The following is a 14,026-nucleotide window of genomic DNA, read 5'->3' as shown; positions in this document are numbered from 1 at the left end:
CTGACAATTAGCCATTTTCAAGGTGACGTAATTTTGTAACTAATTGATGAATCACCTTTCTTTTCAAGAAATCTGTATGGATTTCTACATGCCTATTTTTTTCAGGTTCTTTAGACAAATATATTTTTTGGTGGAATTTTTCAAATAATTATATGAAGCCCATTTTGATGCGTGTGACAAATGGCTATTTTTGCGTCGCCGGAACAAGTTTTCATGGGTTTTGAAACATGGCTAGATTTAAGAGTGTCTATCAAGAGGGGCTGAATTTCAGCATATCTGGGGTATATAGCTTAATTTGTTCTGTAAGTTTGGACCATAAAATCCATTTAAATTAATTTTAAATGGCATTTGAAAATGGCTCTAAACTCTTAAAACTTCATATTTTAAAGCACACTTAAGCTTTTTTGTGCGTTTTCAAGTCTGCCTAAATTGAAAACCGTTAATGGTAGGGGAATGAATTTTGGCACATCAACAGAAGGTATGGGACTCACTTCTTTTTAGCATTTTGAGCCATCAACCTACTTTAACTAAAGTTTAAATGGCTTTTGAAAATGGCTCTAAACTTCAAAGAAATACACTCTTCAAGAAGTCCAGATTGCCATCATTTTGCCTTTGGTTGGAGAGAGGGTGAGGGTGAAAGAAATGAGGAAATTTGAGTAGGCCTACCTAACTTATTTACTATATAAACAAAAATAATAACAAATCCCTTTTAATTGAAATTCATGAATTGAATCCACGATCTTAAATTTAAAAACTCTGGGAAAACAATAAATGCCCTTTAAATCCTTGGCGTGGGTTCGCAATCACAACATGAGAATATAGAGACACCAGTATGGGCGGTGCACGGCCGCCGAGCTATCACCGAGTGTGTGTGTGTGTCATTGGGTTTTCATACAGACGTGCATCAATCAGATATGATTACTGAAAAGACACTGCCTGAATTTAATTGGAATTTAATGATTATTTTCCAAAGATCAGAAAAGCCGTCATTACAGTTATTTGATTTAGATTGAAACACACAAAAAAAAAAATTCTGACAAAATTTGATTAAATTTTCACTCTATAAATTGACAAAGATTACACCAGTTTGTTCTTGAATTTCTTAAAAAGTCACTTTGAAATTCAAATTTCACTCGCATGACGTGCGAGAAAAATTGCGAGTGGAAAAACACAAACATGTATTATTGGTCTTGTGATCGCTTTAAAATCTGTTTAGGTTACGTTAGCATAATAATTCCGTCGAAATATATATGTATTTACTAATTTGTTCGCCAAATGCTGCAAATCCTGCCTCAGTTACGATATTTGAAGCCTCAGATTCATGCTCCGCTTCGGATCTTGATGGGACGGCAAGCGGCGGGTGCGGTGAGGCGCCACGTGGCGCCTCGGGTCCCCGAGCGAAGATGGGCGCCTGCTCGCTGTAGTCACTTTCGCTCAGTGCGTATAGACTCAGGGTACTAGCTGTACTCATCGGATTTGCGCTCTAGCGCAATCTCGCGGTCATTCTTAATATTTACATGATCGTATTCTCCAGTAAATTCTCTTTCTTCTCATATCAAAATTGAATTAAAAGTATGTTTTTCTGATATAGAAAAATTGTTTCAACCTTTTCACTCTGATTTTTCACGATCTTTTTGAAACATACCCCCATCATTTTTTATATGAAAATAAAGCTTAAGATGTGCTTTTTCCAACCAGTGGATTTTCAAAACTCAAAGACAAATGGCGTTCAAGCGCATTGAGCTAAAACTAGGGATACAAATCGGCGATCAAATAAAAATAGCGACAAACGAAGTGACACAGTACGAATTAGAGGGTAAATCTCAAGCAACTGTGTCGTAAGTAATTGATGGATTTTGATGAAAATGACATGACATGAAAGACAGAATCCTGAGCTTTCGAGAGACATATAATTTTATAATATTTATTTTTTCCATGATATGAAAATCTTCCTTGAAAAAGAGAGAATTTGCGTGGTTGAGCTCTGCGTGTCCCCACTCAACGCAGCTCTTCTGTGATACCTAGTTTTAGGTATTTAATAACCGTTATATACATGTAGATGAGCAACTAGGGGCCCTTGTTAAGCCTATTTATGTGGTCCAGGGGGCAGAGCCCCCGGAAGCTCAGCATCTTTTTTCTAGATACTAACTATGGTCAGATAAGCACCCAGAGGCCCGCCTTAGGGCCCTTGGTGGGGTCCAGAGCCCCCGGAAGCTCAGGGGTTTTAGGTATTTAATTACGGTCAGATGAGCATCCAAGGGACTGCCCTTAGGGCCCTTGATGGGGTCCGGGGGCAGAGCCCCCGTAAGCTCTGGGGATTTAGGCATTTAATTACGTCAGATGAGCATATTTTGATACCTCATTTGTGACATTGGCAGGTCACTTATTTTTTCTCTCTCTCTCTCCTTCTTTTTTCTCTGTAACATACTTTTTCAAAAAGTGAGGGGGCTCGTGCCCCCGAGCCCAGCCGTTCTGCAGGCCCTGACATGAAGGCTTCTAATTTCAAATAAATATATTTTTTCGCCCGACTGTAAATTTGGGAATTTCTAATTTTCCAACAAACGCATAAAAAGGGACGACTTACAACAAAATTGAGAAAAAATACCGGAAAATAATGTCATTTTGGCAACATTTGTAAATCACTGGCAACGAATTAGAAATCCCCCCCCCCCAATAAATACGCCAGCGTTCAGGGGCTCATGTCCTCACCCCTTTAACAAAAAACACACAAGCTTTCTCATTCTCTCACAATATTTCCACGATATGCGCGTATCGCTATTATAAACACCTCCATCGATAAATATATAGGTGGAATGCGCAAGGAAATTGAATTCCTGAATCCTTTTAACTTTCCTTTTTCTTTGAATGGAATTTTATGTGATTTAATTCAGGTTTTTATTATTGTTATGTTCTTTTGGGTGAAAAATACAAACCATCTTTAGATCTACTCCTTTACTGCTTTTTTTTGGTGGAGGGAGCAAAAATTCATTTTGCCTCCCCCCCCCCCCCCCCCACACACTTTTTGGTTTGGGGAGGGGCGAGTGCCCACCCCCCCCCCCCCCCCACTTCCGGCGCCTATGTAGACTATGTGTGTATAAATGTAAACCCAAAAATAGCGAAGAGCATGTACTACAATTTTATCATACAAAGTTAATAAAAAGTTAAAGGCGTAGCTAGCCTATTAAACAATTTTTTTTTAAACCAAGCAAGCAGTCACTCGTCACATGTGTCCAAAATTGAATTGTAGATTCTCCTGAAGTTCTCCAAACAGTAGGCTACAAGTTCGCGCTCAACACTCAATCAAAGCCAGGCATGTCGCGATCGCCTGTATTACCGATTACGGAATACGAACACTCAGTGGCGCCGCGTCTCTCGCTTCATCACCCTCTGCGATACCAGCGGGAGGGATCGAGGAGCTCGGTGCCCGTCGAGTAAAATTCGTTTCCGACCTAACTTTCCAAGAGAGATGAGCACTTAATTCTTTACCCCTGATATTTACCTTTGCTTTTACACCTGGGAATTTGGGAGAATGTCGTACACCAGAGATTGGTCACTTTGATGAATCGACTCACAAAGAGATGCTCTTTTAAATGGAAAAATCTACCAACACTTTATGTTAGTCCGCTCGAATATCAGCTCATGATCAGCGTACTCCGGATCCACTAGTCACTCCACCAGCACCGCAAAATTTAGACGCTACTATACTTGTGCGTTGACTTTGTCCTCCCCGGTAATTACCTCCTCTCTGCCTCTTTACCTCTCTTTACCCCTCTCCCTGGTCTCCCACCTCCTGATGATCAAATGTTATGCTCTATATGTGTCATTTGAAAGAAAGACGAATAAATATCTTATCTTATCTTATATCACAGGGGGGGGGGGCAGGGCTGCCGCCCCCTATCATTCTCAAAAGAGGGAAGATGAAGAGAAGGAGAAAGAGGAAATTAAGGAGACGAAGGAAAAGGAAAGGCTGAGTCGTTGCGAAATTTTTGGCCCGATTTCAAAATGTTAACCCCCCCCCCCTTGAAAAAATCCTGCGTACTGATTTAACCCCATGCCATTCTGTGCCCCCCCCCCCCCAGTAAGAAATTCCTGGATCCGCCACTGATAAAGAGTATAATTGTTACATCTACCCTGTACTTACATGTATAGTAGTGAAACATGGACTTTAGCCTCTGATACTAAAAAGCGTTTGGAAAGTTGCGAAATGTGGTTTTTAAGAAGAATGGTGAAAATCCCCTGGACTGACAAAGTTAGTATAAATGAGGAAGTTCTTACACGAGCTGGAGTGCAAAGGAAAATGATACGTGAGATGTTGATTAAGCAGTTGAAGTTCATGGGTCACATTACACGTAAAGAAGGCATAGAGAATCTTGCTTTGACAGGGAAAATTGTGGGAAGAAGGAGTAGGGGAAAAAGGGGGATATGATGGACAGTCTGCAGAAATTGTTGGAAGAGAGAGGTGTGAAATAACTGGGAGTGGTACTAATACAGAAGGCTAGGAGCCGAGGGTTGTGGAACAACATGATCGCCAAAGTCAAACGATATGGCACTTAGAGAGAGATAATACATAATAATGGGGGGGGGGGGGGGGGGGGGGGGGAGTAGTGTAATATAGTGAAACTTTGTTTTTATATTAAATTAGTTCCCTGCATCGACATTCTTCCCACCTTCTTTACTCTAAAAACTCAGTAAAATCTCACTAATACACTGTCGCTCATAAAGTTGGAATATTTTTGTTTTACCCCAATTTATGGAATTATTTTAAAAATTATTTTAAAATAATAGATCTAGATAATAGTATACATTCTCAGATTTTATTGAATAATAATTTGCCAATGTGTGTTTTGCGTGACTGCTAAAGCATGTGTATGCTACTATGCTTATCAACTAGAGGACCTATATGCCCTTAAGTCATAAATGACAGTAATGAGGATTAATGCCCCACAAAAGGGCACTAATATAGCACATCGACATGGTTTTGATCCTGGGGCCTCATAGTTACGAGGCCATTGCTTTGTCACTGAACCATGACTGTACGCAGCGGGGGCTAGGGTAGGGGCATTTCCATAAATAAAAAAAAATTAAAAAATGCAATAAATTTTCAATAATTTATTGCATTTTACCCCGGTTCCCAACATAAAAAATCTTCTGTGTGCCCATGCCTTGAGCCATAATGCTTAGCCGTCCAGAGGATTTTTTATGTTGGGGACCGGGGTAAAATGCAATAAATTATTGAAAATTTATTGCATTTTCTGTTGTTTTTTTTATTTATGGAAACTGCCCCCTACCCTAGCCCCCGCTGCGTACAGTTATGGTTCAGTGACAAAGCTATGGCCTCGTAACTGTGAGGCCCCAGGATCAAAACCGTGTCGATGTGCTATTTTAATGCCCTTTTGTGGTGCATTAATCCTCATTACTGTCATTTATGACTTAAGAGCGTAGGTCCCCTAGTTGATAAGCATAGTAGCATACACATGCTTTAGCAGTCACGCAAAACACACATGGCAAATTATTATTCAATAAAATCTGAGAATGTATACTATTATCTAGATCTATTATTTTTTAATAATTTTTAAGATAATTCCATAAATTGGGGTAAAACAAAAATATTCCAACTATATGAGCGACAGTGTACAATGCACTGTCATAAATTATTGTTTTATAATTGTTCACACTCTGAACATGTTGAATATGACCTGCCAATCATTCTTTGAGCAGATTTTGCGTTTTGGAAATATTTTGTCCAGTGCTGATTGAAAAAGAGTAGCCTATTACTGCAAATTGAGAAAATTTATAAGCCTACCCACTTTCGCATAACACTTTCACAAAATTCGTCGTACATAATTATAATTCCTCCACCCCCAATGGCAGACATTTAAAACAAAAACTATACGCTCTAAATTGACTTCTGTTTTAATAATTTTATTTTACGTAATAGACACAACTTCTGATCATCTAACTTTGAAGTGTGTCAATATCTAAATAGCAAACTTGTTGCTAAATAGTAATAATAGTTATTACAATACTACTGCTACTACTAATGATAATAATGATAATGATAATAATAATGGTAATAATAATTATTATTATTATAATAATGATAATAATAATAATACGTATACAAAATAATAATAATAATGATTATCAAAATCTGTTCTGGCTTGGCGCATATCATATTATGATACATTGTCCCTATACGCTTCTAAATAAGTTGGGATATTATTACCCTGGCTTAATCTCTGGCAGCCGCAATCAGCGCTCATCACCTTTCAATGAATAAATCCTGCCATCAAGATGATGTCATTGACTTCCTTTTCTTAAATTTCCGTAGGTCTACATGATTAAATACCACGAACATTAAAATCACGATTAAAGATTTCTCCCTCATTTAATTGTGGTTATACAATAAATATAGTTATGATTAACTTTGTATTACAGATGTTTTTATAATTTTTTTAAAGGTTATATTTCCACATTAACTGCATATGAAAAGAATTTACAAAGTAAGGCATATACAACAAGGTAACAAAACATATACATAATATTCGATTGATAGAACAGTAATAAAAACTATTTAATGGCAAGTCATTAAATACAAATATTGCTAACAATAGTCTGCAGTAATAAGAAGGAAACCTTGGAAGCATTATGCTTGTAATTAAGGTTCCCTTTACATAATACATTTGTTACATAATATATAAAACAAAAAACAAAACAAAAGAACAAAAAACGGGTGTGTGGTGTAGCCAACCAACAAGTGTTGATAATACCAATGGTCTCTATCATGATGACTTTAAGCATTTTCATACTGGAGTAGAAGTTTATGTTTCAAGTGATATTTAAAAGTAATTAAACTTGGCAGCTGTCTGAGCGACATGTCCAAGGAGTTCCAGTACACAGGACCAGTATAAATCAAAGTTTTTTTTTTTATAGTAAAGTTCAATTCAATTCAATTCAATGAACATTTATTTTCTTCCATACAATTTGTCAACATATTTGACATCTGTTCAAACAATACAATTTATAAGTAGGAACATAAATATAATTAAAGAACTTGCATTACAAGGAATAAGGCGCGAAACCCGATAAGCATAGCTTGTAATGGGTACGCCCGAATACACACATACAATTATACATTATAAATGAAAAAGGAAGACTGTCGGGTTGGATAATTATGAAGTTGTTGATTCTTTTGGAATGAGGAAGTTCGTTAGAATTTAATCGAAACATAAAACATTCTAAAAAGAAATTATACAGGTCATATACTTTGAATATAATCAAAGGTAACATTTGAATGCAGTAAGATTTGAAACACAGTAGCTATAGGTTGTTTGTCGATGTCAACGCTACTGGTCATAGATATAGTATAATTCAACCATTACTATACTTACAGCATTTGTGAATAAGCAACATGTTAACACTCCCAGCATCCAAAAGACCCGGAAGTCTCCAGCAGTTTCAACAGCCATATGGTGTTTTTGTATCCGCCCAAGTTACAACGCCAATCCGAACGAGCTGACGTACAAAACGCCGTTCTCCACCACGCAATACTTGAACGGCCCTAAACAGCGCGTGGTTATCCCGTTATGGAAATGTATCCAAATCGGTGGATTTGTTCCCAAAACTTCCTTCTATAAATTGTGTTAAAATTGCCTTTAAGAACAGGAGAATCGAGTCCGGTTGAAGAATAAACCATCAACAAGGGAGAAGAAAGTACCCCTAATCGTGGAGTAGAGTACCGGTGGTGATTTTCTTCCGTGGCGTCACAAAGTTTTCAAGAATGTTTGGAAGCAAAATAGATCCAAGGTGTTGTCACGCCAGCCTTGGAGAAAGATAATTCATTATACCAGTCGGTATCATGTCATAATTATTATAATACCTGTATCGAATTCATGGTGCCCTCCCAAGCATGGGAGGTGCTATTATATTCCGTTTGTATATGCTCTTCATTTGGACGTGAACATTTCTTGTGTGGGATTCGGATGAATCGGTGGAAAGAATTGGGCAATTCCATTTCCGAATGTTGGAGAGAGGGAAGGAGTTGAAAAGAAAGAAGAGAAAAATAGATATTGAATAGAAAGAGAAAATAGGTGAGAGTTAAAGAGAGAGAGAGAGAGAGATAGAGAGATAGAGAGAGAGGGAGTGAGAGAGAGAGAGAGAGAGAGAGAGAGGGGGGGGGGGAGGTATGTTGACAGAGAGACAGAGTCAGGAAAACTTAGAAAGGGAAGACAAGAACCATGACAACTTAATGGCCCGAATTCACAAAGAAGGTTTGTCGACAAACCTCGGTTTGTCGCCAAACCTCCTTTTGTTTTTTACAAACCAGGTTTGTAAAAAACGCGTAAAAACGCGTCATATGACGTACGAAAACCAAGGTTTGTCGACAAACCTCCTTTGTGAATTCGGGCCATTAAGTTCAGAGTAATTGAGGACTACTGATATAATCGAAGGAATAAACATGTGCAAGATAATGAGAAACACTTAATATTATGAATGAAGAAAGAGAGCAAGAAGAAATAGAGAAACGAACAGCATGAGAAAAGAAAGGGAGAAAAGGGGATATAAAATATGGAAATATAATTAAAAAAAGAAGCGAAATGAGAGAAAAGATTGAATTATTAAAAATGGAGAAAATAAAATAGAGAGAATGGGACACATAAAGAGGAAAATGAAGAGAGAGAGAGAGAGAGAGAGAGATAAAGAGAGAGAAAGAAGAATTAGAACTGTAGGGAATGAGGAGATACAGTTTTTTTTTTTTTAATCACCAGTTTTCATTACAGTTACGTGAGGGATAGTCCTACTGGGTACCTGCTGATCCCCACTACTTAATAATCCTGGGTAATAATCTCCTCACAGGTGAAAGTTCTCTAACTATCGAAGGCGAGATGTACCTGCGCCTTTTCACATTACCGGGACTGTGGCTAAGCTTTCAGGTCCAAGTCGCAGGTCTCTCGTCTAGTGATTATACGATTGTATTTCCTTGTTTCTTTGCGGATTTCACGCTAGGTACACGTTTTTCTCTATACCGCAAATCCTTTTATCCATTCTGCATGAGTGCCCCGCATACCCTTCTCATTCATATTCATAATGATAATTTCGCGATGATTCTCTCTCTCTCTCCCTCTCTCTCTCCCTCTCTCTTTGTCTCTCTCTCTCTGTCTCTCTGTTCCTTTCTCTCCCTCCCTCTTTTTTTGTTGTTCTCTCTCTTTCACCACTCGTGCTATTACCATCATTCTCTCTCACATCCACTCCTACTGTACATGATTTCTAATCGTTTGGGAAGCTACAAACTTCGTAGTTAGACTGCTCGAAGAAGTCCCTTGCAGTCCCTGATTAAAAAGGAAATAGCCCATACTAATATCGGTGATGTCATGCACTTTGGTAACTGTAGGGCCTCATGCACCTAACTGAAAGGACCATGGTCCCATCCTCTTCATTTTTTTCCCAATATCATTACACAACTAATGAAACAGATACCAGACCGACACCAGGACCCCATTGCACAAAACTTACCATTGATGGTAACTTTGCCATCAATGGTGACTACCATGGAAACCTTGATTTCGATTGGATGTTGAGCCCTGTTACCATGGTAGTTGCCATTGATGGCAAAGTTACCATCGATGGTAAGTTTTGTGCAACGGGGCCCAGACCAAACACAACATTACATGACCATGAATTGCCAAGAATCGGTCGGTTCGAAATCAGTTAGAGGTCGGGGAGACGCCCTCTTCAAAATATTGGTTAAGCATTTGCCCAGCAAGAGGTTCATTATCCACCTCACCAAATTTGGGCATTTAATTTTTACCCAACCTGAGTAATAAATTGTCCAATTAGGGACAAACAATTAATAATTGATTTAAAATGGGCAAAATATCAACCAACTTTTTTTTAATTTTTAATGCAAACAGATGGTGGACACGTAATTACCTTCATGGAACATTTTAAACCCAATAATTTTACGAGTGAGGCATTATTGGTTTCACAAACTTGTACCCTGCAGGGCTTCAATTTAATCCATCTATACACTCACTCTCACCCACAACTTGTCACTGCAATTAAGACTATGGTCGTAGTATAAGTATATTAGTATAACTTTATTAACAATTGAAATTGATATATTCTTTGCATTCATAGCTTTTTGACCTGTTTCATATTGGACAAATATAATCATTTATATATTGTGGACATTCATTGCGATATGAAAAGAAATATACACATATTTAAACAAAAATGGAATATGAGAACAACAAAAAGATAGAGAAATAAATGAGGCGTAGAACCTCTCTAAAAGCTTTTTTTTCATGACCACACGACCCCTTGAAATATAATCATGAAATGGTCAAACTTTAATGGTCATATCATTTAACAATAAAGGAATATGCAGGATATATAAGTGCACCACAATCACTACAAAATGATGCAGTTGACAGTTGTTTGCATGGCGTTCTTGCATAAAACACATAGCTTTGCATAATTGGTATAGTATGTTTTCAAAAGTACGCGGAAGAAACTGTGAGAAGTAATAGACATAATGACATTTCCCCCAATTTAACCACTAGTTACTTACTGTAATTCTATATTTTATGTAGTAACATTTATAGGAGAGTAAAAGACTGTTGATTCTTACACCCTCAAACAAGTTGGGCAAAATCTTACCAAATATTGCGGGAAAAAGAAAATGTTGATAGATAGTATTCTATTATGCACGCTATTCGGGTAAAGATTATACCTAATGGTATGTTCCATTTTACCTATCAAAACAAACGTGCGTGTTTTCTTTTCATCAGACATTGTATAAAATCTTTGTCTAACTGGATTTGTTGGGGTAAACCCCTTATGTTGACGCTTTTTCCATGCCTTTCTGCAAATGAAATAAAATAGCATATGTATCAAACATAACGTGTCAATCTTTCTGTACAGCCTGGGCAGTGTCGTGCTGGTTGGATCTCCAAATGCTTGGGAATACACAAATCTCAGTTTTATTTACACATGACCATTCTACAGTGACAGTGTTTGACTTGCAAAAGTTGTTGCAATATAAGGAAAGTCTTCGTGGCATATGATGTATTGTTGCAGCGCAACACGAAGAAAATTATCTAAACATGGCTGAATACAAATGGTAGGCCTAAATGATGTTCAGAAAATCATGTATTTTGTGGGGAACATGTACATGTAACCATCGAAGGAGACATAGACATTGTAATATTTGAAATGTAGTGGAATTGAAGTCCACTTTTATCGAGATTAGGATTCTAAAATAATTAATGTGAAGAACATAACAATATGACAAGTTAAACGTTGCATTTGCGAGACTATTTTGAGGGTAAAAGAACACAGACAAATTTACCTTTTAGGTAAATATTAGGCAGTAGAATCATCTGGATAGATACTGGTAGTAACCTATACAACAATATATAACTTAATGCTAAATATATTACTCATTGCGGATATAGTATCGAAAATAATATCGCTAGTGATATTCGTTTGTCTCGCAATGTGGTCAATAAGGAATCTAAAAGATCACGACGTTTCGTATGCTACTGCGATACTTCGTCAGGTGATAAAAACTATTGTAAGCAAGGGTCTTTTATACTTTACGGGAGGACCGGCGGAGCGGTCTATAATTCGATCGATAATTGGAACAATAACGCCCAATGCCTATTGGTCGACGCACACGGTGATCGACCAATCACCAAGGCCGCTGGTTCGGCTGATGCACCAGGCCTATTGGCCGACGCATACGGTACTCAACCAATCAACGGGCCGCTGGCTCGGGCCGTCTGCTGAATGGAATCGACCGTTGTTGGCTGGCAGGACGGCGAGTGTCATGGCGGCGTATCGTCCGCATCCAAAATTTGGGGATATCGATCCCGTTGTCTCTGTTGAAATTATTAGGATTGAGACGGATATTGATAGCTTCTTTTACCCTCCGTGTATACCAATGCCGTTCCTGGGAAAGGCACTGAACCCCGTCCCAGTCTGGTTGATGCTGGTTATCCCAAGCATGTTCGGCTACGGCTGAGTTGTCAGTTCGACGGAGTCTGACGTCCCTCTTATGCTCAGTGATTCTTTCTTTTATCGGACGGGCAGTTTCACCGATGTAGGATCTATCACATCCTTTACAAGGGATGTTGTACACAATGCCGTCCCGTCTATGTGGAGGAATTGGATCCTTGGGGCGTGTAAGTTGTTGACGTAGGGTGGTATCTGATCTGAAAACCGTTCGAATGCCATGGCTCTCTAGGCGGCGCTTGAGTTGTTGTGAGACCCCATCAATGTACGGCAAGACTGTAAAAGTCTTGTATACCTTCTGGGCGTTATTGTTCCAATTATCGATCGAATTATAGACCGCTCCGCCGGTCCTCCCGTAAAGTATAAAAGACCCTTGCTTACAATAGTTTTTATCACCTGACGAAGTATCGCAGTAGCATACGAAACGTCGTGATCTTTTAGATTCCTTATTGACCACATTGCGAGACAAACGAATATCACTAGCGATATTATTTTCAATATATAACTTCATATAATAAACCCGCATATTATCATTCTCGAGATCCCCTCAAGGGATAAAAAGCTTTATTAAACTTCAATTATTTCCTCTTAATTTATATTTTCTTATTTCTTACAGTAAAAATACATTTTAATAAAGAAATTTCCGTCTCTTATTTACATATAAAACTTTCTATCAAGAACATGTTCTGTCAACTGCAAGTGTGATGAATTCTATACATATTAATTCTAGATTCAATCTACTGTAATGGTTTGGGGGAGTTTATTTGTCAAGTTTAGAGTTTCTATTTAATAGATTCCAGCGTATGTATACATAACTTTGTAAATCCTTTGAAATGTATGCTATAAATTCATCCTCATGCAGCCCAGATTAATAATGATGATAATAGTGGGTTCTTATATGGTGCTAATGTCTGTCAGATATTACACTCCTGGTGCTCCACAATTATCACCCTGGCTTTAGCATAGCTTCCATTATGGCGCTCTAACATTTCAAGGAATTTATTCCCGCCAGATACCCATTTACCTCACCTCGGTGGAGTGTGGCAAATGTAGTTCAATGTCTTGCCAAGGGACATTAGGGCCGAGGCGGGACTCGAACCACGAACCATGTGATCCACAGTCCGGCGTTGTACCCAATAGACCACGTCATCTCCAGCTCAAGCATCAACTAGTCTTTACTGGCTTCCTTCTCACTAGAAATACTATATTCTTAGATGCGCAGGTCATGGGTTCGAACCCCGGCACTGCATTTCTGCCCTTAAGCAAGGCGTTTGTATCTACATTGCTTCTGTCCACGTGTTGAATGGGTCAGTACACGGCAGAATGCGAACGTTAATGTGGTTAGATTGGCATGTGAGCACCTGTAAAATCGCGACTGGCTGGAATGCTCCCCAGGAAGTGGAGCATGTGCACTCATTATGAACGGAATAGTATAAAGTTATATCGAATGACGGTAATAATAACAAATTACATTGTAAGGTACTTTAAAGAAACGAAGTTTTAAGCGCTATACCAATTTTACTAGTATTACTGTCACTATAGTAGTCTATTAGAATTTCGACAATTATCTACAGCCTTCTTAAGTTTAATACACTGTCGTCATAGGAGGGATGTTTGTTGTGGAGTTGTTAAAGGTACTATGTCCCATTTGCAGGCCAAAAAAATGAAAAAGTTAAATTCCAACTGCATTTGAAAGATAATACTAATTTAGAACTTCCCTAAAAAAGGTGGGGCTTGAAAATGTCTTCAAGTGGGAAAATAACGACTATTAGTTGTCAAATCGACTTTAGGGCTATAGAGCCCAAAAGTAATAGTCTTGATTTTCAGACAATTGTACCGAATGGTCATACGTTTGATGCTGCGCAAAGATTCAATCAGTTTAATCTTGGCCATCACAAGAAGTGGGTTATTGATGTAGACAAATGCTCATGTACCCTTTACAACTCTTTTCATGTATGTTATTACCAAAGAAGAAAAAAAGCCTGTCAGTCACTCAATAGTGTCTGACAGT

General features: G+C 38.2%; 1 protein-coding gene across 1 annotated transcript in view; it reads right to left on the bottom strand.

Annotated features, from left to right (window-relative positions):
- Positions 1-3,648, bottom strand: part of LOC115924910 (fibronectin-like) — a 44,640-nt gene extending 40,992 nt beyond the window's left edge. The window contains exon 1 of the mRNA XM_030987761.1: positions 3,500-3,648. The gene's annotated coding sequence lies outside the window, so the exon portion shown is untranslated. The remainder of the gene's footprint in view (positions 1-3,499) is intronic.
- Between the last annotated feature and the right edge of the window lie 10,378 nt (positions 3,649-14,026).

Source organism: Strongylocentrotus purpuratus, unplaced genomic scaffold (genome assembly GCF_000002235.5).
Source record: "Strongylocentrotus purpuratus isolate Spur 01 unplaced genomic scaffold, Spur_5.0 spur5_scaffold_17, whole genome shotgun sequence".
Lineage (NCBI taxonomy): Eukaryota > Metazoa > Echinodermata > Echinoidea > Camarodonta > Strongylocentrotidae > Strongylocentrotus > Strongylocentrotus purpuratus.
Note: the sequence above shows the minus strand (reverse complement) of the source record. Positions and strands in the feature narration are given on the sequence as shown.